This window comes from Pyrus communis, chromosome 16, assembly GCF_041283825.1.
Source record: "Pyrus communis isolate YQ-2024b chromosome 16, ASM4128382v1, whole genome shotgun sequence".
Lineage (NCBI taxonomy): Eukaryota > Viridiplantae > Streptophyta > Magnoliopsida > Rosales > Rosaceae > Pyrus > Pyrus communis.
Genome location: NC_142580.1, coordinates 21550539 through 21573707, shown reverse-complemented (window position 1 = coordinate 21573707; position 23169 = coordinate 21550539). Strand labels below are relative to the sequence as shown.

The 23169-nt window shown below is 38.4% G+C and overlaps 1 non-coding gene across 1 annotated transcript; it reads left to right on the top strand.

Annotated features, from left to right (window-relative positions):
• The first annotated feature begins 9185 nt into the window (after window positions 1-9185).
• LOC137720223 (small nucleolar RNA R71) lies at window positions 9186-9296 on the top strand. Its single transcript, XR_011066474.1, has one exon. It is a non-coding gene; the product is annotated as a small nucleolar RNA R71 (small nucleolar RNA).
• Window positions 9297-23169: the final 13873 nt, after the last annotated feature.

Here is a 23169-nt window from a genome sequence, read left to right as displayed (position 1 = left end):
CATACCCTCATTCTTTCATCATTTCAGCCACTTCATCATTCCATCAGATTTCACAACTTAAGTCACATGTACATTCATCCACCTTTCTCCCAAAAAGCTTTGCACATGCATTCACTCACCACAAACAAGTCACATGCATTCATCAACATATCTAGCTGTCATTCACATGCATTCCATCTTTTAATTTAATCACATGCACATTCACCTTGCATTTGCAGAAAATCCACTTCATAACACATGCATCTTGGCAGATTTCACATGCACTCATCCACATTCACCTTAATCATTCACATAGCTTTAATCCACATGCATTTCCACCTAAATTTCCACCTCACAACCACCAGAAATCAACCAAAACCGTGCATTCCCTTTCAATTCTGTCAAAGCACATGCATTTCCACCCTTTAATCACATGCACAAACAGCCACATGCATCTCCCATCACCATTTCAGATTTCCACCAAGTTCCTAGCTGTCATGTTCCCCCCATTCACCTATAAATACTCATTCATTCATTCTCATTCATACACATCCATTCACCACAGAAATAAGGCCTTTGTGCCAGAAATTCACCCATTCCAAACACTCTTCCATAAACTCATCCATTGCAGAAATGTAGACCATCAAACTACCTTGTGCCGTGCTCTCCCTTACAATCCAAACACCATCCTTCCATTCCTCCACCACTACCCAAACCATTCACACCATCAAACTATCCTTAGACCTTGTGCTACAACGAAGAGGAAGATAAGAGTGCCTAAACGTTCATACAATTCAAGTTTGAGTTGTTGGAATGTTTAGGTGTTTCTTTGATTTCAATGTTAATTTCAATACTCTTTGTTTTGTACGTATGAGGAATGGAAGAGAAGAGTGCCTAAACGTTCATACAATTCAAGTTTGAGTTGTTGGAATGTTTAGGTGTTTCTTTGATTTCAATGTTATGAAGAACTAAACCCCCCTTAGCTAGGGGGTGATTCGAAATATATGTTTATACTTGCATTTTGATTTGATTACTTCTAATTGCGTTTCATAAGTTGTGGATTCAATTTGTTTAACCGTTTGATTGATAACTTATTTATGTATGTTTATTGAGAATGCGCGCTTATTTTTCATGCATGAATATGACGCTAGAATATAAGTGAGTTTCACCTAATCGTTATGAACTTATATTCACAAGTAGTGGAGGTTGCTTATAAACAATCGCGTTAAACGAATTCTTGGCATAAGTTTCATGCAATCATAGTAACGAATGCCCCGTCAACACTTATAATTTTCATAGAGCGTAATGATTCTTGCTTGTATCTCTATTATGCAATCATGTAGGGGACTTGTGGGGAATGTTTTGGGTTGTCGTATGCAATCATCCAATTCAATAACGTTAGGAAGATTTGAAGGTTAATTAGTGCATCACGGTTAACTTGGAGTGTTGAGAATTAATGATTTATTGAAATGCAATTGGAAATCGTTTTATTATGCAAGTATAACATGTATGGAGATGAACCCCTTAGCTAGCCTTCATTCCATTCAATTCTATCACACATTCACATTTACATTTTGCTTTTATTTACAATCTGTTCTTTTAGTTTAAATTCGTCAAATTAAAATCCCCCTTTACTTTATTGTCTAATTTAGTTAGAAAGTGTCTTAGTTTGTGTTTATAAGAGTTTTGAGTCATTTTGTTACACAAATTCGTCCAAATTTGTGTTTGTGCTCAAATCTGCCCAGAAAGTGGTTTTTAGGCAGATTTGAGTGTGTTTGTGTTGTTTTGAGTTTTTTGGTTTGTTTTAGTGTTTTAAAGTTTAGTTTTGCATTCTTTGAGTCTAGTATAGTGTTTCATATTGTTATTTTATGTTTTTGAGTCAAATCTAAGTGGTTAACAATCCCTCCTAATCCCCGGTCTAGAACGATCCCTACTTATAAATATACTACAATTTGACGAAAAGAGGGTTTAATTTGTGTGCGTATAAATCTCGCATCAGGTTTCCATTTTCGTGAGTTTCTATTCTTGGCTTTGGGCTTTTAGATGACCTAAACCCTAACTCCTTGTGGACCCTAAGCCCATGCCGCACCTAAACCCTAATCCTAGCCCACCTAATCAGCCGCACCCTAGGGCCGAATCATTTAATTTCTGCCAAGTTAAACCCTAATCCATCTACCCTAAGCCCATGCCGCACCTAATGTTCTAGAAACCCTATTTTCTGGTGGATTTCCAACCCTTGCCGCACCCAAACCCTAGCCCATTTGTCTAACCTGATTTCTTTAGGGTTTGGCTGCCTATATATATATGTTTTACCACCTTGCCGCAGATATCACCCTCTCCACAAATCAGAAATTCGTCAAAATATATTCAGCCCCCTTGCCGCAGCCTTCCTCCACCAATCTGCCATATTTTCACCCTTTGCCGCAACCCCCATGTCCCCTAAACACTACCATATCATTCCTTACCTACTCATCCATCTAAATAACCCCTAGAACCTGTCCTAGTTCTTGTGCCGCAGACAAGAGGAGGAGAAAAAGCTTGGGACGTTCATGCCATTCTATTGAGGATTGCTGGAACGTTTTAGGTGTTGTCTTTCCGTTGAATTCCATGTTTAATTTTGATATTCTTTGTGTTGTGAGTATGAGGAACTAAACCCCCCTTGGTTAGGGGGGAATTCGAAACCATGTGCATGCTTGCAATATGATTTGATTACATTCAGTTGTTATTTCATAAGTTATGGATTCAATTCGTTCATCTATTTGATTGATAACTTATTTGTGTATGTTGATTGAGAGTGCACGCTTAGATTATGAGGGAGTTTCACCTAATAGTTACAATCTTATAATCATAAGTAGTGAAGGTTGCTTGAAAACAATCGCGTTGGATGAATTCTTAGCATAAGTTTCATGCAATTCATAGTAACGAATGCTTCGTCAATGCTTATGTTTTTCATAGAACTTACTGATTCTTGCTTGTATCTCTATTATGCAATTCATATAGGGAACTTGTAGGGAATGTTTTGAGTTGTCGTATGCAATCATCCAACTTAATAACTTGTGGAAAAACTGAGGGTTAATTAGTGCAATTCACGGTTAATCTGGGGCGTTGAGTATTTATAATCTATTGGGAGAACAACTGAAAATCGTTTTGTTTGCAAGTGTGACATGTGTGGAGAAGAACCTCCTAACTAGCCTTTTATCCATCCTTTTTATCCAAAAACATTCTACAATCTGTGTAGTTTAAAGTTTCTGTTTTATGTTAAATTTTCGTCCAAAACAAATCCCCCTTTAATTTGAAGTCTTAGATTAGTTAGAAAGTGTTTTGATTTGTGTTTCTAAGTATTTTGATTCAAGTTTTCACCCAATTTCGTCCAAATTAGTGTAGGTGCTCAAAACTGCCCAGAAAGTGGTTTTTAGGCAGTTTTGAGTCTTCTAGTTGCTGTTTTGGGTTTTAGGTTTGTTTAAGTGTTTTAACTTTTAGTTTTGCATTCTTTGAGTCGAGTTTAGTGTTTTAAACTTTGTTTTTGAGTTTTTAAGTCAGTTTCCAAGTGTTTAGCAATCCCTCCTAATCCCCGGTCTAGAACGATCCCTACTTACATCTTTACTACAATTTGACAAAAAGAGGGTTTAATTTGTGTGCTTATTTATTTCGCATCAGCAATGAAGGGTTATTTATAGGTGAAATGGGGGGAACATGACAGCTAGGAGGGTGGTGGAAATCTGGAATGGTGATGGGAGATGCATGTGGCTGATTTATGCATGTGATTTGAATAAGTGGCTGCATGTGCAAGGGGACAATCTGAAAATGCATGTGAAATCATGTGTTGGCTGCAATGATGAAATGGATGGGAGTGCATGTGCAATGTTTTAAAGGATGGAATGCATGTGAATATGATGGAAATCTGATGGGAACTCATGGCAAGGATGATTTCTGGTGGTGAATGGGTGTATGTTTGAATGATTAAAGGGACATGTGGGTTGGAAATGATGAAGGAAATGCATGTGAGTGACAACTAGATATGTTGATGAATGCATGTGGAATGTTTGTGGTGAGTGAATGTGGTGGTGAATGTGGCTGATTTGATTTATGGAAGATGCATGTGGATTAAAGGTGAGTGAATGATTATGGAATGGAATCTGAAATGGGAGATGGAATGGGATGTTTTGCATGTGAATTAAAGAGTAAATGCATGTGAATTAAAGAGTGAATGCATGTGCAATGACAGCTAGGTTGAATATGCATGTGGAATGGCTTATTTATTTGAAGATGCATGTGCAATGAAGTGGAATGACAGCTAGGTTATGATGATGAATGCATGTGGCTGATTTAATTGAATAGGAAAGCATGTGGATTTAATGGTTTAAAGGGTGAATGCATGTGGATGCATGTGTTGATGAATGGGATTAGGAAAGGTTTAAATGTCCTAAAACTAAAGGGAACAAGGTTCCAACACTTTGGTCTTCAATTAGGGCTTCAATTTCGTCCAACACTTTGGCTCCAAGCATAAGCTATCCATCCTTAGCCCAAAAGTGCTCCAAAAGTCTCCAAAATGCATCTTTTTGCTCCTTTAGCCCTTTGGACCTACAAACACACGAAAATAGCTTAAAGTACTAAAATAACTAAAGAAACATAACGTAAATGCACGAGAACAAGCCATTTAAGTCGCATGAATATGCTCCTATCATGGACATGATCTGCAGGTATGTGGTATATTTAATCAAGATGCATGTGGATTTCTGCAAAGATGAAATGGAGAAAGGTAATGGGATGCATAATCTGACTTGCAATCACATGGGAGTGCACGACATGATTGTGTGGAATCTGATTTGGTGCTAGAAGTGCATAAAATGATGGGATGATATGGGAACACACGGCCAAGGTTGTGACATGCATGTGAATGCATGTTTTGGTGTTGGAACCACATAGCTGACTTCAATGATTTTGCCTTCCCATTGATCCAAATTCACACTTGGCTGCACACTAACACCAAATAATGTAAAATGCAACTAGTTTAATCCAAAACAATCACAAAGAAGCCAAATAAGGAAGATATAAATGTATGCAAAATGTGACTTAAAACAGTTTGTAATGGTTCATTCGATTGTGCCTGCAAGAACTTAGAGAATACCAATGAATCAAGCACATCAATGGCATAACAATCAAGAGATGAAGAAGGATGAGAAAGAGATTCAAACACTTTGAATTGAACTGTCTCTCCTAACACTGTCATAGTGAGGAGTCCATTTTGCACATCAATGATGGTCTTGGCCGTGGCCATGAAAGGTCTCCCAAGCAATATTGGCAACTCACGATCATGTATAGGAGCTTCTTCCATGTCCAACACTACAAAATCTGCAGGCAAGATTAGTTTATCAACTTGAACTAGAATATCTTCTACTATACCTCTTGGATATTTCACGGATCTGTCTGCAAGTTGTAATGAAATGGTGGTGGCTTTCAAATCTCCCAAACCTAGTTGAAGGTACACTGAATAAGGCATTAAGTTGATGCTAGCACCCAAATCAAGCATTGCCTTCTCTACTTTCTTGTCCCCTATGGTGATGTTGATAGAGAAACTTCCTGGATCCTTGAGCTTTGGTGGAAGTTTTCTTTGCAAAACTGCACTCACATTCTCAGACACCACAACCTTCTCATGTGGTCCATACTTCCTTTTGTAGCTGTTTAACTCCTTGAAGAACTTCCCATATGCCGGCATGTTCCTAATGACATCAAGCAAAGGTAAGTTAACATTCACTTTGCTTAGTATATCAAAAATCTCCTTAAATGACTTATCCTGCTTGCTCTTGGCAAGTCTTCTGATAGGAGCATATTCATGCGACTTAAATGGCTTGTTCTCGTGCATTTACGTTATGTTTCTTTAGTTATTTTAGTCCTTTAAGCTATTTTCGTGTGTTTGTAGGTCCAAAGGGCTAAAGGAGCAAAAAGATGCATTTTGGAGACTTTTGGAGCACTTTTGGGCTAAGGATGGATAGCTTATGCTTGGCGCCAAAATGTTGGACGAAATTGAAGACCAAAGTGTTGGAACTTTGTTCCCTTTAGTTTTAGGACATTTAAACCTTTCCAATTCCCTTATGCCGTGCATCTCCACCTTTCTCCCAAAACCATACACATGCATTCATTATTCATTCTCTCACATGCTCCCATTACTTATCATAATCACATATCATATCACTTATCATTCACCACTTATCATATCATTCACCACTTATCATTCATCACTTATCATTCACCACTTATCACTTATCTTATCATTCACCACTTATCACTTATCATATCATTCACCACTTATCATTCATCAAACACATGCATTCACATGTTTTCACAATCTGCCATCATTCCAACCAAAACCGTGCACATGCTATCACCATGCATTCACATGCACTTGTTCCTCCATCATTCCATCCTTTAAAACATTGCACATGCACTTTAATCATTCAGCACATGCATTCATCATCATCACTCTAGTTTTAATTCACATGCATTTCAGATTGCATTCCATTCATTCCACCCTTTAATCACATGCATCTTGGCAGATTTCACATGCACACATAAGCATTAGCACATGCAACCTAGCTGTCATGTTCCCCCCATTTCACCTATAAATACTCATTCATTCATTCTCATTCATACACAATCCATTCACCACAGAAATAAGGCCTTTGTGCCAGAAATTCACCCATTCCAAACACTCTTCCATAAACTCATCCATTGCAGAAATGTAGACCATCAAACTCCCTTGTGCCGTGCTCTCCCTTACAATCCAAACACCATCCTTCCATTTCCACCACTCCCCAAACCATTCACACCATCAAACTATCCCTAGACCTTGTGCTACAACGAAGAGGAAGAGAAGAGTGCCTAAACGTTCATACAATTCAAGTTTGAGTTGTTGGAATGTTTAGGTGTTTCTTTGATTTCAACGTTTAATTTCAATACTCTTTGTTTTGTACGAATGAGGAATGGAAGAGAAGAGGACCTAAACGTTCATACAATTCAAGTTTGAGTTGTTGGAATGTTTAGGTGTTTCTTTGATTCTCTTTGTTTTGTACCATGAGGAACTAAACCCCCCTTGGTTAGGGGGTGATTCGAATATATGTTTATGCTTGCATTTTGATTTGAATACTTCTAATTGCGTTTCATAAGTTGTGGATTCAATTCGTTTAACTGTTTGATTGATAACTTATTTATGTATGTTCATTGAGAGTGCACACTTAATTTTCATGCATGAATATGATGCTAGAATATAAGTGAGTTTCACCTAATCGTTATGAACTTATATTCACAAGTAGTGGAGGTTGCTTATAAACAATCGCGTTAAATGAATTCTTGGCATAAGTTTCATGCAATCCATAGTAACGAATGCCTCGTCAACACTTATAATTTTCATAGAGCGTAATGATTCTTGCTTGTATCTCTTCTATGCATTCATGTTGAGGACTTGTGGGGAATGTTTTGAATTGTTGTATGCGCTAACCCATCCAATTCAATAACGTTAGGAAGATTTGAAGGTTAATTAGTGCATCACGGTTAACCCGGGGTGTTGAGTTTCATGGTTTATTGAAATGCAATTGGAAATCATTTTATTATGCAAGTGTAACATATGTGAAGATGAACCCCTTAGCTAGCATTCATTCATTTCAATTCCATTCAATTCTATCACACATTCACATTTACATTTTGCTTTAATTTACAATCTGTGCAATTTAATTTAATTTCGTATAAACCTCAATCCCCCTTTACTTTATTGTCCAATTTAGTTAGAAAGTGTATTAGTTTATGTTTCTAAGTGTTTTGATTCAATTTATTTCCCAATTTCGTCCAAATTCACCAAAGTGCTCAAAACTGCCCAGAAAGTGATTTTAAGGCAGTTTTGAGTGTTTTGGGTGATGTTTGAGTCTTTTGGTTTGTTTTAATGTTTTAAGTGTTTAGTTTTACATTCTTTGAGTTAGTTTAGTGTTTTATATTGTGTTTTTACATTCTTGAGCCAAGTTATTACATAAATTCGTCCAAATTTGTGTTTGTGCTCAAATCTGCCCAGAAAGTGGTTTTTAGGCAGATTTGAGTGTGTTTGTGTTGTTTTGAGTCTTTTGGTTTTGTTTTGAGTCCTTTGAGTCTTTGTGAACGTTTTTAACTTTGTTTCTATGTTTTTGAGTCAAATCCAAGTGATTAACAATCCCTCCTAATCCCCGGTCCAGAACGATCCCTACTTGCACCTATACTACAAATGATAAAAAGAGGGTTAATTTGTGGGCGTATAAATCACGCATCATCTTCCAGGGAATGGTATTGGTGGAGTGTATGGTTTCTCGGCCTTGTGAAGATTTGGTGCTTCAAATGAGGAAGTAGCATGGCTTGGTTCCTCATTTGGTTTCTCATTGTCTCCTTGAGTAACACCTGAATTCACATGATCATATTCATTAGTAACTTCATTGCCAACTCTATTATCAATAACCTTACCACTTCTAAGTGTAGTGATTGCTTTGGCTTGCTCTTGGTTCCTTTGGAGTATCACGGGTTGGCTTGGAAACTTCCCAACCTCTCTTTGGTTCAAGGCATCTGCAATCTGCCCCAATTGTGTCTCCATTTTGGTTAGGGCTGCTGAATGTTGTTGGAGAGTGCTATTTGTGGAATGTTGGAATTGCAAAGTGTTTTGGGCTAACAGCTTAACCGTATCCTCAAGGGTAGTGGCAGGTTTTGGTTGGAAATTTTGGAATTGATTGTTGTTCTTCCATGAAAGGTTGGGATGATCTCTCCAACTCGGGTTATATGTATTGGAATACATATCATTCCTTGGTCTTTGACTGTAAGAATTCATTAGGTTCACTTGCTCTTGAACATACTCGGGGTAAGCCTCCCTAGATGGACATTGGTGAGTAGGATGGCTTGGTATGTTGCAAATGGCACACACTTCATTTGCTTTTGGCACCATGTTGAGCACGGATTCAAGCTTCCTTTCTAGGTTAGCTACCTGCAACAAAAGCTCATGATTAGAACTTGTTTCATAGACTCCAACTTTCTTACCCCTTAAATCTTTGTGTTGAGCATTAGACCCCAACATCTCATAAATGTTATATGACTCTTGAGCATTCTTTTTCTTCAATGCTCCACCTGCTGCATTATCAACAGTTGATTGACAAGTTTGGGTTAGTCCATCATAGAAAATTTGCATTTGTAAGTGAAAAGGTAACCCATGGTGTGGACATTGTATCAAGAGGCCTTTAAAACGCTCCCAACACTCATTGAAAGGTTCTCCATCATCTTGTTTGAAGTTGAAGATTTGTCCCCTTAATGTGGCTGTCTTTTGAGTGGAAAAGAACTTCTCCAAGAACTTCTTAGCCACGGCATCCCATGTAGTGAGGGAACCTGGTGTTAGAGTCATCAACCAACTCTTGGCCTTATCTTTCAAGGTGTAAGGAAACACTCTCATCCTCAAATTTGCTTCACTTACTCCCTGCAAAGGTAAACCACTCACAACATTGTAAAACTCTTTAATATGAGCTAAAGGGTCTTCATTATGTAAGCCATAAAATGAAGGAAACATATGGAAATGTGAAGATTTGAGATCATAGTTTCTAGCTTCTGTGGGCAGCAAGATGCATGAAGGTGAATTTGGTATGATTGGTTGAGCAAAGTCCTCCAAAGCTCGAAGCTCATCTTCGTTGCCCGCCATCTCTTCTTCTCTTTCCCAATTAAATTGCTCAGATCCTTTACTTGTTGAACTAGGTGAATTCTCTTCCTCTTCTTCACGGATAATGGAGGAACTTGATGGCACAAAGTTGTCCAAAGTGTGGCCCTTCAACCGTTCAATTCTTTGGCCTAACTCAACAAGTTTATTTGACATATACTACCTGAAACAAAGTAACACAAGTTTGAATGAAAATCAAGAATCTACCTATAATGAAAAGAACAAAGTTTAACTAGCAAACAACAATGAAATGAACAAAGTTTAAATAGCAAACAAGCAATTACAAGGGACTGAAATCAGTCCCCGGCAACGGCGCCATTTTTATTGAAGTATTATTCCTTCCTAATGCTAGAATATATTTAGTATAATGGCACAAGCAAGGGTGTCGAATCCTCAGGGACTAATTGGACCTATGTAATTACTTGTTTTGCAAGAACTCTATGAAATGAATCAAACTAAACAGAATAGGCAGATTTGTTGTTGTAACTTGAAAGTAAAAGAAAGTGAAGTAAACACAAATAAATGACTCAACATCTAATAAAATGAGATAGTACCAATGGAGATGAAGCTAGGGATTCGGTTTCACCATTGCTCAACTAAATCCATGTTTGTTAAGTTAGTTTGGACTCATTCATCTACCTATTTCTTGAGTTTGTTTCACTTGGACATGATCAACCATATGATGTGTGGATTTGATCAAATGTCTCTAATCATGAACCTAGTTGTGATGTGCAACTTTGGTTCATAATCAAGAGTATGTAATGCACAAGAAACTTTCATAAAACCAAAGGGAATAACTCGGCAGGATGTATGCTAAACATCCCCTTCATTCATTCACATATCTACCAAGATTATGCATGATGTGTGTTTTAATCTTGGCTACACAACTTAGTGATTAATTCAAATGATGATCAAACATTAAAATCAACACACTAAATCACCATTAAATCAGAGAATGAAACAAGAACTAGATGGACAAACAGAGCATTCTAACTTAATTACATGGCAAACTTTGCAAGGTTACATCGAATCCCTAGAGGAGGATTAGTTACAATTCATGTTTACAAAAGATTTAACATAAAAATATAAAACGTGAATGAACATAGAATTAATAAGAATAAACCCTTGAAGCAAAACTGATGTTGAATTCCTTGAAGAGTGCCTTCGGTGTTGGTTTTCCAAATGTGGTGCGGATGAAGGTAGATTGGTTATGGTTGAATGGTTTCTGCCCTTGGGACAGAAATGGACAGAAAATGAAGTGAAATGGAGTGGTTATGCGTGTGTAAATGGACTGAATGAAGAACAGTTTCTGTGAATGGTAGAAAATGTCGAATGCAATGGAATGGAGAGAATGTGAGGGCAAAATGGGCTGTGTGTAATGGAATGAAATCCGAGAGGAAGAGTGAGTGAGTCCTACTTGGTGAATTTCAGAATATGGTTCATGATGGAAAACAATAGGGAGGCATGTGAAAGCTGACAAGATCCATGTGAAAGGAATGCTGAAAAAGGGTATGAATGTGCACGGTCTAGACAAGAAAGAGCTGGAATCGCATCAAATGGTGGGATGAGTGGATTTCTGGAGTGATGGATGCAAAGCATGGACATGATCTGCAGGTATGTGGTTATTTAATCCAAGATACATGTGCAAAGTCTGCCACAAGGGAGTGGACAATCTGAAACTGGTTATAATAATCTGGAAATGGGAATGGAAGTGCACGGGATGGACATGAAGGAGCGCTGAAATGGCATGGAATGTTTAATTGAGATGCATGTGGATTTCTGCAAAGATGAAGTGGAGAAAGGTAATGGAATGCACGGTCAGATTGTGAATCATGCATGTGAATGCATGTTTTGGTATTAGAAGTACATAATCTGCCTTGGAATCACATGGGAGTGCACGGTATGATGATGTTTGTTGGTGTAAATATGGCTGAAAGGTTTAATTAATGGGAGTGAATGTTTTTGGTGCAAAAGGGAGCTGGACAAAGCAAGGGAATACACGGCACAGGTTATGGACATGCATGTGAATGCATGTTTTGATGTTTTAGAATTGCATAATCTGACTTGGAACCACATGGGATTTGTATGACATGATTGTGTTTGTTGGTGGAAATATGGCTGAATGTTTTAGTTAATGGGAATGGGTGTGGAAGTGCACGGGATGGACATGAATGAGTTGGAAATGCAAAGGGAGCTGGAAATGCATGTAAGTGCTCGGCAAGGTGTTTGAACATGCATGTGAATGCATGTTTTGGTGTTGGAACCACCCAATCTGACTTCAATCTTTTTGCCTTGTTTAGATTCACCCAATATGGCCGAATTGCACCACATTCCTTCATTTGCCTTCCAATTGATCTTATTACACACTTGGCTGCACACTAACACCAAACAATGTAAAATGCAACTAGTTTAATCCAAAAACAATACAAAAACGCCAAATAAGAAAGATATACATGCATGCAAATTATGACTTATCAATTGACGAAGCACTTGTTACTATGATTGCATGAAACTTATGCCAAGAATTTACTTAACGCGATTGAGATCATCAACCTTTACTACTTGTGAATATAATTCCATAACGATTAGGTGAAATTTCCTTATATCCTAGCATCCAATTTATGCATGATAATTAAGCGTGCACTCTCAACCAACACACACAAATCAATGTAATTCACATAGATAAGTAAATTGAATTCACAACTTATGAAACGCAATTAGAAGTAATCAAATCATATCGCAAGCATAAACATGTATTTCGAATCCCCCCCTAGCCAAAGGGGGGGTTTAGTTCCTCATACGCACAAAACAAAGAGAATTGAAATTAAACATTGAAATCAAAGGAAAAGAAACACCTAGAAATTCCAGCGACGCGAACTCGAATTGCATGAACTCCCGAGCTTCCTTCTCCTCCTCCTTGGTGCGGCAAGGGTCTAGGGACAGGTTTAGGGCCTTAGGTGTATGGATGCATGGTCATGGAGGGATGTAGTAGTGTTTAGGGGAAGGGGATGGTGCGGCAAAACTTAAAACTAAGGAGAAAGGTGTTTGGTGGCTGCGGCAAGGGTGTGGAGAGGGTTGGACGAATTTCTGGAATTAATGAATGTGTATGAGAGGTGGTGATCTGATCTAGGGGTTAATATGAGTATATATAGGCACTTAAAACCTAGGGTAATCAGATATGGACTTGAATAACCCAAATCCACAAGGAAATAGGCTTAGAAATCAGAAATAGAAAGGGATAATGCTTCCTAGGTGCGGCAGGTAAGGAGATAAGGTGATAAGGCTTCTAGAAACATGTTTTAAGGGCCAAATTTGTAGGGAAAAGGGGATAAGGGTGCAGCACCTTTGTAGGGATAATGTTAGGGCTTCTAGAAAGCCTAAAAACTAAGGGGATTTGGATAAAACCCATGGCAAAGATAGGATAGGGCATCTAAGGCTTCTAGAAACCCTCCAAGATAAGGTAAAGTGCATGGCATCCCTATAGGATTAGGATAAGGTGTCCTAAATGGATAAGGTGCCCTAAATGGATAAGGACTCCTCATTGCACTTGGAAACTTTGCCTATTAGGATTAGGAAACCTTGTCTTCATCATTCCTTCTTCATCTTGGACTCCTTTTCCTTCTTGGACTTGGAAAGCTTCTTTGTTGCTTCACTTGAGACCATATGGATTTTGACTTTCCTTCATCAAGTAGGAAACCTTATTTGAGTAGGAATCTTTATTCTTCTAGGAATCCTAATTCAACTAGGAAACCCATTTTAACTAGGAATCCTAATTCAACTAGGAAACCATCTTAACTAGGAATCCTAATTCAACTAGGAAACCATCTTCCATTTAGGGACTTTCCTACTTCAACTAGGAAACCTTGCTCAAGTAGGAATCATCATCTTCAAGTCTTCAATTTCGTCCATCCTCTTGGCTCCAAGCATATGATGTCCATTCCAAGCTCTAATTTGCTCCAAAAGGCTCCAAAATGCATCCTTTTGCATACTTTGCCCTTAAAACCTGAAAACACATAGAACTAGCTTAAAAGACTACTTTACTAAGGAAAAACACTATAAATGCACAAAAACAAGCTAAACTAAGGTGCGTAAATATGCTCCTATCAGTAACTCACGGCACAATTTAGGACATGTCTAGGGCTTCTAGAACATGTGATTTAGGCAACCAACATTATTTGAAAACTTGCACAATTGGAAACCTTTCAAGAATAGAAACTCCCCATAATGGAAACTAGTTTCCAATTCTTGATTCCTCCTTCTTCTTTCGATTCTAAGCTCACTTGGTCTTTAATTTCGTCCAACACTTTGGCTCCAAGCACAAGCTATCCATCCTTAGCCCAAAAGTGCTCCAAAAGGCTCCAAAATGCACTTCTTTGCTCCTTTAGCCCGTAGAACCTGAAAACACACAAAAGAAGCATAAAGGACTAAAATAACTAAAGAAACACAACGTAAATGCACGAGAACAAGCCAACTAAGTCGCATAAATATGCTCCTATTGATAGGAGCATATTTAGGCGACTTAGTTGGCTTGTTCTCGTGCATTTACGTTGTTATTTCTTAGTTCTTTAAGTCTTTTAAGCCATTTTCGTATGTTTTCAGGTTCTAAGGGCTAAAGGAGCAAAGAAGTGCATTTTGGAGCCTTTTGGAGCACTTTTGGGCTAAGGATGGATAGCTTATGCTTCGAGCCAAAGCATTGGACGAAATTGAAGACCAAGTGAGCCTAGAATCGAAGGAAGAAGGAGGAATCAAGAATTGGAAACTAGTTTCAATTATGGGGAGTTTCTATTCTTGAAAGGTTTCCAATTATGCAAGTTTCCTTATAATGTGGTTGCCTAAATCACATGTTCTAGAAGCCCTAGACATGTGCCGCACCTTACCTTCCTCTTCTCTCCCAAAATCTGCAAGATTATGTCACAATCCCTTTCCTAAAAGCCTTAGCCGAACCTATACATTCCTTTTCTCCCAAAATCTGCAAGTTTGGCACTTTCCCCTTCTTTTCCACCCTTGTGCCGCAAGACTTAGCCTTTTTCCCCTAATTCCTGATTTCAATTACCTATTCTAAAGGGATTTAACTTAAGTCCTGATTCTTAGAATTGATTTAGGGAATTAAACACTTACTTATTTCATGCAAGCCTTGCCGTGCAATTCCTTTGGCCCTTCCTCTTCCTCGCCGTGCAAGGGGGAGGATTATTTCCTATTTCTAGAGTCTTTGACTTAATTTCTGATTACCTAAATAACCTAGGGTTTTAATTCCTGAAATCCTATTAATAAACCTCCTTGTTGCAGCCACAAAACATTCATTCATTCACCATTCACGCCAGAAATTCATCCCCTCCCTCTAACACATCCATACTTCACCATTCTTCAGACTTTCTGCCCAAAAACAACCCTTGCCGTCCCCTACATCCATCCCTACCCTCAACACATCATTCTACATCATCCATAACCCCCAAAACTCACCAAAAACCCTTGTGCCGCAGCAACTAGGAGAGGAAAGAGGCCTTGAACGTTTCATGCTTATAGATTGGGGCGTTCTTAGGTGTACTTCGTTCTTGTTTTCGATGTTTACTTTGTTATTAATCTCTGAGTTTGCTGTAATCATGAGTGGCTAAACCCCTAATTAGTTAGGGGAAAGTTTGAAGCCATGAACATGTTTGAGTTATGAATTGATTTCTTCCAATTGTGATTTGTTAAGTTGTGATTGCAATTCAATTATCTGTTTATTAAAAATTTGTTCTTGTATGTTGATTAAGGATGCATACTTAGTTTTCATGCATGAACTTGATGCTAGTTTATAAACAAGTTTCACCTAATCGTCACAAGTTTATAAACATGAGGAGTGAAGGTTGCTAGTCACAATCGCATTAATTGAATTCTTGGCAAGAGTATCATGCATTCATAGTTACAATTGCCTCGTCAACACTTATGATTTTCATGGAGCATAATGATCTCTCACTGTGTCTCTTCTATGCATTCATGTTGAGGACCGTTGGAGAATGATTTGAATTGTCGCATGCATCATCCAATTCAATGACATAAGGAAGAACACAAAAACAACATTCCTAGCAACCTTAGGACATTGTCGTGTGTTTCCTTGTGTCTCCCTTCCTTGCCATGCAAGGAAGGGCTTTGTTCCCTATTTTAAATACTTAAACACTACCACTTATCATTCACCACTTATCATATCATACATTCATTTATCACTTATCATAATCATTCACTCACCACTTATCATATCATACATTCATTTATCACTTATCATAATCATTCACTTATCACTTAACATATCATACACTTATCACTTATCACTCATAATCACCTACAACATCCACCTACTTCACCTACAACATCCACCTACTTGTCCTACAACATCCACCTACTTCACCTACAACATCCACCTACTTCACCTACAAATGACATAGCCATATGTTCCCTCCACTACTCCTATAAATACCCTTGCATTCATTCATTCAAAAAATCATCTCATTCCATTGTAGATACCACAACACAAACACTCCATTCCTTCTCTAGCCGTGAGTTTCTCTCCATTTTCTGCACCATTTTCTCCACCACTCCTCACCTATTTCCATAATTCCCCACTCCATTCCACACTTCCATCCCCCCAAACCAACTATCTTTAGACCTTGTGCTACAACGAAGAGGAAGAGAAGAGGGCCTAAACGTTCATACAATTCAAGTTTGAGTTGTTGGAATGTTTAGGTGTTTCTTTGATTTCAATGTTTAATTTTAATTCTCTTTGTTTTTTATGAGGAACTAAACCCCCCCCTAGCTAGGGGGGTGATTCGAAATATATGTTTATGCTTGCAATATGATTTGATTACTTTTAATTACGTTTCATAAGTTGTGAATTCAATTTGTTTAACTATTTGATTGATATCCTATTTATGTATGTTTATTGAGAATGAACGCTTAATTTTCATGCATGAATATGACGCTAGAATATAAGTGAGTTTCACGTAATAGTTATGAACTTATATTCACAAGTAGTGGAGGTTGCTTATAAACAATCGCGTTAAACAAATTCTTGGCATAAGTTTCATGCAATCATAGTAACGAATGCCTCGTCAACACTTATAGTTTTCATGTTGCTTAATGATTCTTGCTTGTATCTCTATTATGCAATTCATGTAGGGAACTTGTGAGGAATGCTTTGGATTGTCGTATGCAATCATCCAATTCATTAACTTAAGGAAAACTTGACGGTTAATTTAAGCGGACCTAATTAACCCGGGGCGTTGAGAATTCATGGTTTATTGAAATGCAATTGGAAATCATTTTATTATGCAAGTGTAACATGTATGGAGATGAACCCCTTAGCTAGCCATACCATCCATTCATTTCCGTCAATTTCATATTTACAATTTGTTTTCTTTACAATCTATCCATTTTAGTTTAAATTCGTCCAAAATCAATCCCCCCATATTTCGTTTAAGTCTTAGTCTTAATCTTTCTTATTTTTAGTTTTGAATTCTTCGAGTTTAGTATAGTGTTTTAGTTTGTGTTTTTAAAGTGTTTGAGTCTTTTGGTTTGTCTTAGTGTTTTAACGTTTAGTTTCGCATTTCTTGAGTCTAGTTTAGTGTTTTATATTGTTTTTACGTTTTTAAGTCAGTTTCCAAGAGATTAACAATCCCTCCTAATCCCCGGTCCAGAACGATCCCTACTTACATACTTACTACAATTGATAAAAAGAGGGTTTAATTTGTGTGCGTATAAATCTCGCATCAAATTTTGGCGCCGTTGCCGGGGATTAGCAACTTTGCTAATCCCTTGGTTCTTTTCTTTTTTTTTTGGTTTAGTTGTTTTCGTTTTAGTTTCTAACTTAGTGTTGTTTTCTTTGTTTGTTGTTACTTTTGATATTTGATTTAGTTCTCTTTCTTTGATTTTAGGTACTAGAGAAGTAAGATATGGATTTTGCTAGCATTCAAGCTCAATTGGCAAATCTTACTTCTAAATTGTCGCCGTATGCCGAAAGGACCACAATGCAGAGTGTCCCTACATTTGGTGCTTCATATAGGCAAGGATTTCAAGCCAATCAATGTCCACAAAGAGATTGGAGGGATCATTCAAACTCTATATGGTGGGAAGATCAACAAGTTCAACGTGAAGCATATTGGCAACCATATGAGGAGTTCTATTCAAGACCTATGCAGCCACCACAACTTCATATGCAATATGCTCAATTAAATTCAAGTTCGCCAATAGATTATAATCAAATTCTTAATGAAATAAATTCTTTGGCGCATGGGTCACAAAATCAAGCCAAGGAGGCTCAAGAAGAAGCATATTGGCAACCATATGAGGAGTTCAATACAACACCTATGCAGCCACCACAACCTCCCCCACAACAATTCCAATCAAGTTCAAGTATGTCCATGGATAATGATAAAAATTTTCAATTACTAACCTCTTTGACGCAGGACGAACAAAATCAAGACAAGAAGTTGGGTAAATTGGACGAGCAAATTGGGCAGATTATGGAGTTCATGAAACAAATTCAAGAGCAAAGTGAACTCTCCAACTCAACTATTGAAAACTCGAAGGAAGATTTTGAAATCCATAATGCTATCACTTTGGGAAGTGCTATGGAGGTTGGAGCTGACCTAAAAATGTCCAAACATAGCCTAGAAGTGGATGAAGAGCTGCTAATTGAGGAGGAGGAAGAAGACATGCACACGGCAAGGGTAGAACAACCCTTGCCGCAGCCCCCTAAGCCCTCTAAACCACCCACCACCAGTAAGGACGTCCCAATTCCATGTTATTCTGATGTTATTCCACCCAATGTCCCTTTTCCTAGCAGGTTTTTGATTCCCAACCAGGAAGAGAGTAAAAAGGACATCGTGGAAGCCTTCCCAAAGGTGCAAAATGCTATTCAAATTCTTGGTGCAACACAGCAAGTTTTAGATGGTGTTGAATTCTTCAAAGGACTTTGTACACCAAGAAGAATGATTCAAGAGAAGGTAGTGGCTGGAGAAGATGTAGAAGGCATCAAAGAGGACATATTTGAAACCACAATTCCCAAGGAAGTTGGATTTTATGACACGGGACAAGTCATAACTTTCGAAGGGGTGTTTATTCTGGAGTTCATTTTGGAGCACACAGGTAAGCCGCCTCCCCGAATTTCAATTTTCTTTTATACTAACATGTGGTTAATGATTCAGGCACCCAATCTGGAATTTAAACTATTACCGGATCATTTCAAGTATCACCGCCCATTCAAAGATAAATTCCATGCCGTTTGATTTTATTTATGTGAAAAAAAAAAAAAAAAATACTAAACATGGAGAAACATGGAGCCTTCACAGAGGATGTTTACGTGAAGCCCCACTACGAGGCGTCGAAGCAGAAGGAATAGAAGCGGAAGGCATAGGAGCGGAAGGCGCAGAAGCGGGAGGCATCGGAGCGGAAGCCATCGGAGCTAGAGCATTCCAGGCCTCAATACTTGGCCAAGCGCTGGATGACCCAGGAAAAAGGTGCCTCTGGAGACAAGCCGCAAGCCTTTGACGGTCACTGTGAATTAGACCTTCAGATTCTTGCAGCTCATCAAGCTTTCTCTTCATGCCTGACGAATAGTTATTTGCAAGCACATGCAAACTTCTATTCTCGTACTTAAGCTGCTGGATCTCTTGCTTAAGACTCTCCACCTCTGCCATCAATGATTCCACCTGACGGGAGCGGGCAAGCAGGCGTTGGCCCATGTTGGACACAGAACTCGCACACTGAACACTAAGTGCGAGGGACTCTTGAACAGCCAACTCATCGGACCGTCCTGACAGCAGCCTACTATCTTTTGGAGTGAGGAGGTTCCTAGCTACTATTGTAGCTGTTGTGGCGTCCTGCATCACGGAGTCTTCACCTGTAAGAAGACCGTTAGAAGATAAGAAAGAAGGGCGCCATACGTTACCTTGACGCGGCGCGCCCGTATCACTGCTAAGGCTCAATTCCAAGCTAAGGTTCGATGAGTTTGCCATTTTTCAAAAGTGTTCAAAGAAAAGGGATGGAGTTAAATTTCAAAGGGCCGGAGTCGATCTTCAAGAATGGGAAATCTTCAGAGTGTGTTTGTTGTGGTGATCGATAGCTCAATAAAAAAGCCAAGGCGACGCGTCCACCGATTCAAAAAGCCGGAATTTCCGGCGTAATTTTGGCGACGCTTTCTCGGCTTTTCAAAAGACGCGTTCAACTTTGTCAAAAGATTTCTTCTTTTCAGACAACACGTGGAGGCCATCACCGCAACTACATATCTTTAGCCGACAAGCGCAAAGTTCGGCGACGCTTTCTCTGCTTTTCAGAAGACGCGTGCAGCTTTGTCAAAATGAGCCGCATCTGCACTACCACGTGTCGTTCAGAAAGCGAAGGGGCGTCGTTCAGAAATCGAAGGGGCGCCTGCTCAGAAATCGAAGAGGCGTATTCAGAGATCGAAGAGGCGCCACTATTTCAAAAAGCCGGAATTGCGGGATCAAAACGTTTGTCGACAAGGGTAAAAAAGTACCACCACTTGATATTATCTCTATATATGTCGACCTTCGTCTTTTATGGCAGGGCAAACCTGAAGAAAATGCCCAACTCTCCCTCACCTCTGAGGGCGCACTCCCAGCAAAGCCTTTCGAAATACTCAATTTTTTCTTCTTCCCCAAAGATGATACCAGATGCCTGGAGTAAAGATGACCCAGGAGGAAATACATGTGCTGATTCATGCACCGCTTCTTCAAAAGCAAAGGTATCTCATATCATCAAGGTCAAAAGCAAAAGTATCTCATATCATGCTCTTTCCCTGTCTTTTTCTTTGTCCTTGTTCTTACTCGCATGGCAAAGTAAAAGAAGCAATCAGCCGGCACTTGGAGTCAATCTTCCGATCTGGAGCCAACTGCCTGGAACCTATTCCTGATTGCTTACCTAGCGTTGCTCTCGAGTAGTCATCTTCAACGGTTGATACACTTCCGGAGAAGGGACCACTTCTGCAAAGGGGAGCGAGTAAGGCAAGTGAAAATGATACATTGAAGCATGTGGAGACAAACATAGGCTGAGTTATCCTCCAACCCTTTTCAATACGAATTGGAAAGATTGAACAAAGAAACAGATAAAAGGGATAAGCTCAGACCTTCGGGGGAGACCAAATGAACCATCATGCTGCCCAGTTCAAGAAGTAGCACAAAGGAAAATCAACGATGGGCGGAAACCAGTTCAAGAGTAAGCCTGTGGAATCACAAAGATCAAAGCCTCAATGCAATCACCAAGGAGAAGAGGGAATTTACACTCCATAACCAGATTTGCGTCCCTAAACTCTTCTCTTTGTTAATTACATTCTGCCATGTTTAGTATGTTTAAATGTTTTTTGTGTGTTTACTTATGTTTTGTGTGAACCATATGCTTAAAACATTGAGGACAATGTTTGATTTAAGTGTGGGGGGGGGGGGGGGGTAACTAAGTTTATTTAATGCAAATTCGTGGGATTTTATCACCCATAACTTCAAATGTTGTTCCTTGCTGTTTTAAGGTGTTTTTAAGTTGTTTTAGACTGTTTTAGTGTGTTTTGTTTTATAACTCCGAAAATCACATAAAAATTTGAAAAACTTGTTTTAAAAACCCTAAAAAGAGTGTTTTGAGTCGTTTTTGTGTGTTTGTGTCTTAGGGTACCTTCCAACACAATGATAAGGATTTGGTTTATAATTGCATGACGGTTAGAAAGAGTTATTAACATAGAGAAAAGTATGATTTACTCTTGGTATATGCTTGGTTATGGTTATAATGTATGACTTCACATGCAATCATAAAAGAAAAGAAAAAAATTCGTTTTTGTAACATGCTTGAAGGAAGGAACTCAAACAAACGCTACAACCCTGAGAGACTTGAGCCTATAACGTTCTTTGGAGAGTTTAATCTGTGATTTCTTGTTTTCTAAAGTCGTTGCATGATCTCATTATTCTTTGCTTGGTTACTACTTAGAAGGCGTTTCATCATATAGTTCCAAATGCTAGAACTCATGCCCATTTCATTCAAAGCATGTTATTGATTTGCATAACACATATTCAAGAAGAAGTTGTGTAGTGACCACCACCATAGCCAAATAGCCTTACTTCCCATACTTCGTATATGTTGTAAGTTTTAACCCCGTTGAGCCTTGTTTAGCCTTTATTCTTTGTTTACCCACATTTTCCTCACCTAGCCTAGTTTAGGACAATCTCCACCCTTGTTCTTAAAAGATAGTGAGCATGACTTAATTGAATTCCTTTTGAGTTACATTATGAAAGAAAATAAGTGTGGGGGAGAGAATGTTTAAGTGTTGATGTTTTGAGATTCAAAAGAAAAGAAAAAAAAAAAAAAAAAAAAAAAAAAAAAAAAAAAAAAAAAAGAGAAAAGAAAAAAATGAAAGAATAAGTGATTGAAGAAAGGTTCCAAAACACCAATTCTGGGTGTAAATTGTCTAAACTCTCCCTTTTTGTTCAAAAGTTGAGTTTTCATTCAAAAGTGAATTCTAAGTTGATTCAAATGCTTTGCTCACTATTTCTTTAAAAACCTTTGTTTTCCATATCCCTTCTTTGTTATCCACATACCCCAAGCCCCGTTACAACCCTTGACTTCTATCTTGAGTGTTGTGTATTTCAATTTGTGGAGTTTGAACTTGGTATGGGCTTATGGTGTCACTGGTTCTCGCGTCTAAGTAGTAGCATTCCATTCATGAGATCATATCTAAACATGCTTATTAACTCTAGAAAATGCTTTCCTTATTATAACATATGTGAGTGTTCGTCTACATGTTTACATCAATCTTCTCACATATACCTAGTGTAGGGTGTGTAGTCAGAAAATCTGTGTGAAAAACGAGAGTACATCTAGTAAGAAATTGAGGGAATTCTCTAAGGCATGTTACTACATTCAAAACATGGTTTTAAATGCTTAATTGTGAACTAGTATGTGGTGACTATGAGTAAGAATGTACTTAAGTGTAAAGATGGCTCAAATCTGTGAGAATAATGATTTTTAATTTGTCATGTGCATTAGAAGTCCCTGATACGATTGTTGGAAGGTGTAGGTTGTATTTTGTTCTTTTTGTTTTGTTTTTCTGTTTTGCTCGAGGACTAGCAAAAGCTAAGTGTGGGGGTATTTGATAGGAGCATATTTATGCGACTTAAATGGCTTGTTCTCGTACATTTACGTTATGTTTCTTTAGTTATTTTAGTTCTTTATGCTTCTTTTGTACATTTACCTCATTCAAGTGTTGCCGTGGGGGGTCCCTTTGCCCAAGTCCTTCATATTGTTGTGCATTTAGAGCACGGTTTGCAATTAGGGTCTTGGCTGACATAGGAGTTTTGTCCACCAATGCACCTCCCGCCGAAGCATCAAGCATTTGCCTTTCAATGGGAAGAAGGCCCTCATAGAAATATTGAAGGAGAAGCTCCTCCTTCATTTGATGTTGAGGACATGATGCAACAAGGGCTTTAAAACGCTCGTAGTATGCCGGAAAAGAT